Genomic DNA, 8172 nt, shown 5'->3' on the forward strand with positions numbered 1-8172 from the left:
CAAGTTGGGAGGTGGTGTGGATCTGCCTGAGGGTAGGGAGGCCCTTCAGAGGGATCTAGATAAGCTGGATCACTGGGCTGGGGTGAATGGAATGAGGTTCAACAAGGCCAAGTGCCGGGTCCTGCATTTTGGCCACAACAACCCCATGCATCGTTATAGGCTTGGAGATGAGTGGCTAGATGATTGTGAAGAAGAAAGGGACCTGGGGGTGTTGGTTGATGTTCGGCTGAACACGAGCTGACCATGTGCCCAGGTGGCCAAAAGGGCCAACAGCATCCTGGCCTGCATTAGAAATAGTGTGGCCAGTAGGAGCAGGGGGGTAATCGTCCCCCAGTACTCAGCACTGGTGAGTCTGCACCTCGAGTGTTGTGTCCAGTTTTGGCCCCTCACTACAGGAAAGACATTGAGGCCCTGGAGTGTGTCCAGAGAAGGGCAATGAAACTGGTGAGGGGTCTGGAGCACAAATCTTATGAGAAGCAGCTGAGGGAGCTGGGATTGTTTAGTTTGGAGAAGAGGAGGCTCAGGGGTGATCTCATTGCACTCTACAACTTCCTGAAGGGAGGCTGTGGTGAAGAGGGATTTGACCTCTTCTCCTAGGCAACAAACAGGAACCTGGGGAAATGGCTGCAAGTTGTATCAGAGGAGGTTTAGGTTAGACATGAGGAAGAACTTTTTCTCTCAGAGAGTGGTCAGGCACTGGAATAACCTGCCCAGGGAGGTGGTGGAGTCACTGTCTCTGGCAGTTTTCAAGAGGCCTCTGGATGAGGTGCAGTGAGATAAGTTTAGTAGCTTGTGGTAGCAGTGGTAATGAGAAGACGGTTGGATCGTTTATAGATCATTTCCAACCTTGTGATTCTATGATTCTATGATTCTATAAGTCTTCTGCAATTTTGATTTATGACTCCCTCCTGTCCCTAACATTTCTTGCTTTATTCAGTATCTTCACAGTTATATTTTTCATAGTCTTGGTGACATAAGAGGGAATGAGGCAGAAAAAAAAATCTGCAAAAAGAAAGGAAATTAGGTTTTTTTTTGTTTGTTTTTGTTGTTTTTTTTTTTTGGGGGGGGGGGAGGAGAAGACTGCCTTTCAGAGTTTCACCCAGTCTCCATAGAAGTCTTAATGTACATGGAAAGAAAAAGCAATTTTTTGTGTTTCCACTTGCAGAAAAAGAACAAACTTATGCACTGATCAGTCCATTTGATTTACATCCATTATTCAGTGGATGTAGAAAGAGAGGATTGGTTCTTGATTTTGGTCTGTATAGGAAACATCAGAGTTTTTTAAGGTAGCATCTAACATATCCAAACAAACAGCTCTGCCATACTGAACTGAAGACAACAATATAAAATCTCCTTTTTACAGATTTACAGAACCACAGAACTGTAGGGTTTAGAAGAGTCCTCTGGAGAGCATCTAGTTCACTCTCTTCCTGATAAAGCAAGTTTCCTACAATAGGATACACTGGAAAGTGTCTAGGCTGGTTTTGAATAGCTCCAGAGAAGGAGACTTCACAGCCTCTCTGGACAGCCTGCTTCAGTGCTCTGTAACCCATAGTAAAGTTTTTCCTCATGTTTGTATGGAACTTCCCATTTTCCAGTTTGTGTCTATTGTCCCTTGTCCCACTGATAGGTGCTGTTGAAAAGAGTCTGGCCCAATCCACTTGATTCACACTCTTTAGATATCTATAAAAGTTGTTAAGACCTCCTTTAAATCATTTCTTCCCCAGACTGAACAGACAGTTCCCATGTGTGATGAACTGTTTTCAGAACAGACTGAAAATCAAGAACTCTTTTCCATGCCGGAGGATGTGCTAGATTCCGTGCTATGGGAACAGATGAACAGTGGTGAGGCAGAAGCTGTACTGTACTCTGTATGATTGCATAATCATATTTCAAAGGCTCATTATGATTACACAGAGATGGAGAATTCAGAGATGTTTTCTTGTTCCCATTATTTCTTTATTATATATTATATTGGGAGTTTCTATTTCCTCGTACTCTTCTACTTTTCCTTCCTTCCTTCCTTCCTCCCTTCCTTTCCTTGTTTCTTTCTTTCCTTGTTTCTTTCTTTCCTTGTTTCTCTTTCTTTCACTTTGATATCCATACTTTAAGATCAGAGAAAAAGATAACCATCTGAGACAAATCTACATGTAACAAGTTTACCTACCTGTTGCTTAGCTTATACAGGTAGAAAAGATCCTTTAATTTTTAAAGATGTTGTGAATAAAAGACAAAGAGAAAAATATAAATATATATATATATTCATAGATCCTAGAACATTTCACTTTGATATCTCATAATAAAATACAGTTTTACAGTATTTCCTTATATTTGTTTGTCACTACTCTGTTAATCTTTTCTTAATATTTTAATTCTGTTTGAAAATTTTAAGAGCAGGGATTTTCAGTTAAGAATATTTATTTACTTAGCTCTTTAATGAACTTTTCATTGAGATTAATGGATAGCACTACAAAATATTTTATTTTAGATGGTTAGAACCACAGTTTTGTGTAATGAATAATAGCAAGATACATTGAAAGGTGAATAATGACGGCAATTAACAGAACATTTATTGTACTAGAAGATAAATGCACTGTCACTGATAAATACTAATTATTAGGTACAACTGGTAAATATTAACTGATATATATTTGTCTGTTGAAAGTTTTGTTAACCAAAAATAAATTTATTTTGTGAAATGACATTACAAATAATTGATGAACATGATATTGTGTAAAAGATACAGGCAAAAGTCAGTTTCAAAGATAATTTTTCTAAGTGTTCATGTTAATTCACAGTATTTCTTTGGGTTTTCTAATTATATATTAATTATAGTAATTAATGAAGGAAAAAAGACATATCAAAAATGTAAATGTGCATTCAAACTGAATATAAAGGAATAGAATAAGAGAAAGCAGAAGTGTAAATTAAAAAAAAAAAAAAGTGAAGATTTGGGAAAAACATCAAGGAGCAATTACCACTAGAGTTATAGGCATGAGTATTTTATGATTTATTTTTATCAATTCGGTCTTTGTGTCAAATAAGATAAGATCCTTTATAACCAAAATATACAGAAGAAGCTGGAGCCTAAATGAGAATCAATCTCTTTATGTCTACTTTTTTGATAAGTAATCAGGATGAGTCTCATAATTAAAAGGTACTAAGAAGCTGCAAACTGCAATGCCTAATAAATGCTATCACAATTCTACTTTCATTGGAGATAACTGACATTTTAATTCAAAAGTGACTACAGTTGGTTCCATTAAATATGAAAGGAAAGAAAGGAGAACAGATATTTACTACTTATTATGAAATTTGAAAGTTTTTAATCATCCAAGTTCTTAAAAACTATTAAACACCTCGGGATGTGTAGATTGTATAAGCAAATGCATTCTTGTATGTCTCTATATATTTAATGGCAATTTCTACATAAAAAGACAGCATTTGGAAAGGAAAATAATACATTGCACTGTGAATCTAATGTCTGAGCAATTTATTCTTCCTAAATACAGAAAGTAAGTGAATAGATTAACCCAGTACAGGATATAAAAAGAGGATTGATACATAAAAGGCTAGAAATGTAGATACCAATGATATAAACACTGAGCTTGTTACTTTTTTCTATTACACTTAAATTCTGAGATAAATTTCTGTTCTTTCAGAACAGCAACCCTGTTTAACTTGCATACAGATTTGGTGAATTTGAGGAGGAGGAGGGGAAATTTTTCGACTGCAAAATGGTAGAAACACAGTCTTAATATTTCTAAGGTCATCACTGATATTGTATTAAGTCATTAAGTTTAAAGTTTTATCAAAACTGAAGATTTTCTGAAGTGCATATTTTGGGTGGAATTCATATTATAAATGTCCATTATCTACAGCTCATATTATCACTCTAGGCTTCTTTGTAGTGATAGGAGGAATTAGATGGTTTTAAGACAGGATTTCTCTTGCCCAAAAGCAGAGAGAAATTCATTTGTCTAAAAATGTCTACTTTCCTTCCATGACTATAATGTAAGCCTGTAAAGGTACCTAGTTCAGGGAAAAACAAACAAACAAAAAAAAACATTAACACTTTAATGTATAAAGGCTGAAAAATTGAATACTTCCTTGAGTGACTCATGTGGGAGATGTTTCCTACCTTGATGAATCCTCTTAATTTTGAGTCATCATCTTTAATGTTCCTAACATTACCATATCTAAATTTCATTTTCCAGTTCTCAAAGACAACTCTATTCAAGCTGTATGTGTTCCAGTGTTTGAGGCCAGAGAGTTTTTGTGGCTCACCTACTTGGCCACAAATTTGAGAAACCTCTGCACCATTGATAACTACACCAAATAATTACTGTATCTCTGAGCCATAAAGCCGTCATTGCTGGCTCAAAGGAAATATATGTTCAAAAGATGTAATGTTCATTCATTCTTTTTGCTTCAGAGGGGACAAGTCTGAGCAGAGTAGACATGCACTGTATTTTATCATCCAGTCTCTAGTTCACTTAAGAGTTGTGTCAGCGTATTCCATACGGTGTAGAGGTAGCCTTTATCCCTCTTAAGTGGATGCTGATGTGCCTTGTGCTGTTGACTCTGTCATAGTTTCTCTTGAAGAGAGCTACTAGGCTGTTTTCAGAAGCAAGCCAGGAAGAAACGTAGCCTATGCTCATTGAGGCAGTGGTGGGTCCAGGCTCCTGCTATCAGACAGAGTGGGACAGTTTGATAGGAACTCATACACATCATCTTTCACAACAAAAGTTAGACTTCTTGCCTTTCAGGCTTATGTATAACATAATGATTAGTTGTCAGGAAGTAACAAAAATGGAGCAGATCAAGAGTGACACTAGCAAAAGGGTTGGGGCAGTGTCCCACAGGATGTTATCACAGCAGGGCAGAGAAAGTGGCTGGTAACAAAATCCAGTTTCCTCTAATTTCTCCATCTTGAAAATATTGAATCATGTGTACTCCCAGAGGTAATAATCCAGTTTTTACATTTAAATGGACCCATGAGCCTTTAATTTAGACCAACAACAAATCAAACATATTGTCAGCTTGGATTTCCTTCTGCTAGCTTTAAGCAGCTACACACAATTTGCAGGTTTTATTTTTTTCTTTTGTAAATTTTTTTACCTCCTTCCATCAACTCTGTAAGGAGTGTAATCACTTTGTATAATCTGTTTGGATTGTTTTCCCAGTGCTCATGCTTTTATTTTGAAACCTAAAATAAACAACCTCTTTTGTCCTGCACTGCAGATACTCTAAATTGTGTAGGACTCTATGAAGCTTACTGAGGACAAACACTATCCCTTTTTCCGAATCCAGTTTCATGATGGAATTTTTGAAAGGATAATGATGGACCATTTGAAAACTCAGATAACATTTCACTGCTGTAATTAAATTAATTGTTTGTATCTAATTGTAATCTAAAAAAATCACCATTGCTAAGACAACATTATAAGAAAGCAGCGAGTCACATCATGACTTTCATATATATATTTTGCTACGAGTCATACATTGTTTACCTTGTAATTTCCTCACATTTCCACAGCCTAAGTTTTGAACAATTTTCTATTTCATTTTCCTATAATCTCTTATGTGTGCTATGTAAACCACTATCCTTGCTACTAGCAAAAACACTTTTGTGTAATAGTACCACTGCTTCTGCTAAGGCTGAAATTTGCTCCGAAGCCAAGGCCTAGTTTTGAGTTTGCATCAGGATCATTTACTTTGTTTGCTTCAGTGCTGCATTGTTTCTTGTGTTTACTAGCTTGTCTTTTGATCAGTATGACATAATCGCTCTTTCTGGCAGTTCAGTAGATGTACTTGTCATTTATCTCCCTATTTTGTTTCTGTCATGCTATCCATTTTTGTTTTTCACAGTGCTAGCATTTTCTTCTCACAGTTACAGTTGTCAAAATCTCTCAAGCATGTTGTTCATCAATTTATGGTACTTATTTTCTTTATATATTTTAAAAAAATATTTTGCAGAATCTAGAGTGTAAGAAAGAAGGAAAGGAGACGATTGGAGAAGAGATGAGTAGACAGGATAGGGCAGGACAGAAAAGGACAGGGGGACAGGACAGGGCAGAACAGGACAGAATATGAGGGCTTTTTTGATTCATTCTCAGATTCAGCCTATTTCTTTTATTTTGAAAAATGTGTAGTTACTTAGTTACTCTCTTCCTGCTCTTGCATCACAATAGTCTTTTTCTTTTTCTTTTTCTTTTTTTTCTTTTTCTTTTTCTTTTTTTTTTTTTTTTTTTTTGAAAAACTTTAAAATCTCTTTAATCTTAGTGGAATTAAAGACTTCTTCAGAATTAAATTATGGTGCCAACAGCTGTCTTAACTATCTTGTGAAACTGAGATACAAAATATAAACAAAATCTAAGTGTATTATTAAAGCACATGTAAATACTTTCTTTTTTGACATAAGTTGAAATAAATAAATATATTATATATATGTATGTATATATTTATATAAATCTGGACCTGGGGCAGTAAAGAGAAAAGGAATAAGCAATTAGATTTTGCAATAATCAGGAAGATGCTTGGAAGGGATGTCTACAAGTCACGTCATGCTAAGTATAACTAGCTCATGATTTAGATCAGGCCATCCGGTCAGCTGTAGCTTTTGATTAGCAGGATCTTGAATCCCTCCAAGAACAGAGATCTCATCACCTTTTTTTTTCATAATCTGTTCTTTTTGCTGTAGTATTCTGGTTGTTTTTTGTTTGTTTGTTTGTTTGTTTTTGTTTTTTCCAAGCACCTAACGTGAATTCCCCAGGACACAGTTATCCTTTATGCTTTATTACACATTCACATACTGAGAAGATCTTTGTTCAATTCTCTGTGCAGTACCAGTAAAACAGCTATAAGCAGCTATACACTAGCCACTGTTCTTGTCAGACTAAAGAAGTCAAGCACCTTAGCCTCAGCATGTGGTTTTAGGGATCTAGACCCCTTTCTATTAGACTTCTCTTAGATCAACTTCACTCCACTCTCCACTTCTGAGGAGAAGGACTGGAGCTACTGATGTATGAAAAACTCAAGCCAAGAATGTGCACTTGCAGCTCAAGTGGACTAGTGGCCCAGGGAAGCCTCGTGACCTTCCAGTACCTAGAGGGAGCCTACGAGAAAAATAGAGAAGAACTGTTTATCAGGGAGTGTAATGATAGGACAAGGGGTAACAGTTTAAGATTAAAAGAGAATTGACTTAGATTAAGAACAAATTCTTTACTATGAGGGTGTTGAGGCACTGGAACAGCTCATAGACCAAAATAGACAAATAAATTCAAAATGTATCAGGTAGTCTTCACAGCATCCTATCTATATTTCAGAATCTTTATGTTAACATATCACAGGAACAGCAGCAAAACAATACTGTAATCTACAGAACAAAAAAGTGGCTTACATTGTTAGTTTCAGTTGAGATGAATGAGGACTTTCATTTCTGGAAGTAAAATGTAGCAAATTAATAAAGCTCATGTTTATTAGCATTATCAAGTGATTATATTGCCAGCACTGAAAGCAACTGTGCAGATACTCATGCAAATGAAATTGTAAAATTTGCAGTACTGTGAAACATCAGTAAATACAAATCTGTCATTCTTCTAATATTCTCACCAAAGGGAGAATTTATGAAACCTGTAAAAGTCTGTTTAGGATTTTCAGAACAAAGCCTGTGCTAGTTAAATCTAAGAAGTATAGAATATAACCAGAGAGAAATCCTGGCAAGAAGTATCTAGCAATGTTTTTTTTTTACTTCCTCTTCAAAGAACTTATTTCAACAGTGAAACAGAATGAAAGTCATTGGGCATGAACTGGAAAACAGAAAGTTTCATGTGAACATTAGCATGTATTTCCTATATGAGTGATAGATCACTGGAACAGGTTTTTCAGAGAGGCTGTGGAATCTTCTCTTTGAAAGTTTTCAAAAGCTCCTTAGGCATAAGCCTGGGTAACCTGCTCTGGATGTTCCTACTTGAGCAAGGGTTTAACCAGGTATGGACCCAGAGATCTCTTTCAAGCTGATTCTGTGATTCTGTGAAACAGGTACCCACAAGCTGATTACTACAAAATAAGTTCTGATTAATTCTTAGAAATATTCTTAAGGATTAAGAAAAAGTAGTTTATACATTATGATTAACGGACTACTAAAACCTTTACAAGTAAAGTTCCATT

This window comes from Phasianus colchicus, chromosome 1 (assembly GCF_987193195.1).
Source record: "Phasianus colchicus chromosome 1, bPhaCol1.hap1.1, whole genome shotgun sequence".
NCBI lineage: Eukaryota > Metazoa > Chordata > Aves > Galliformes > Phasianidae > Phasianus > Phasianus colchicus.